Here is a 975-nt window from a genome sequence, read left to right as displayed (position 1 = left end):
GGAGATCGGTATCGACCTCCACACACTTAAAGATTGCACCATCCTCGGTGCATGCTGAGATGTGCAGGTGGACGGGTTGTTCCAACTGAAGCTTTTCTTCAAGATTTTGCAGATGGACTTGTCTGTCTCCCCATGTAAACGTCTTCCGATTCCCTTTTGGGTGGCCATCCTGAAAGAAAAAGGAAAGAAAAAGTAACCCAGTAATAAAGATAAGAAAATAAATGAACTATGGGTGGGTTAATGCCAAATGATAATGGTCTCATTTACATGGAAGCTTCAACATATACGTGAGAAAATGATAGAAGCCATGGCATACCAGTGGTATAAAATTTGTAACATAGGGGAGGAGAGTGTAAGACAATATAAATTCATGTCAATGCAAAATTAATACAAATAACATAAAAGATTAACATTGACTTAAATAGTATTGCCCAACAGTGTAAAACAAGTTACCAAAATAAATTAAAGAAAAGAAAAGAAGGGAAGAGGAAGTAAATAAGAAAAGAGAAGAAAAAATTAGGATTTGGAGGAGAGAAAGATAAGATATGTGGCAGTTTTAGGGTCAGCTGTGTGGCGCATGCGACGCGGCCGCGGAAGGCACGCGTTCGCGTGGGTACGCGTTAGGTAAGACGACGCGATTGCGTCAGTCACGCGGTCGCGTGACCCATGTTGCGCTGCTGGCGCGAGTGCAGCCTTGCTCCAGCACAACTCTCTGTTCGATTCAATTTAATTGCCAAAATTGGGTGACGCGATCGCGTGGGGCACGTGACAAACCCCATTTGTAGGGTTTATCTTGTATTGAATTTAGGGGATTTTATCACCTTTTACCCACATTTATTCAATGAAATAGCATGGTTTTGTATATCCTCCCTTAATTGTGCTTAAGAGTGAAAACATGCTTCTTAGGACTTAAAATAAATAAATTTAATTCACCTTGATTCCATTAGATGCCTTGATATGTTTGTTAAGTGATTT

This window comes from Arachis duranensis, chromosome 4 (assembly GCF_000817695.3).
Source record: "Arachis duranensis cultivar V14167 chromosome 4, aradu.V14167.gnm2.J7QH, whole genome shotgun sequence".
NCBI classification, from domain to species: domain Eukaryota; kingdom Viridiplantae; phylum Streptophyta; class Magnoliopsida; order Fabales; family Fabaceae; genus Arachis; species Arachis duranensis.
This window is presented reverse-complemented; position numbering follows the sequence as displayed.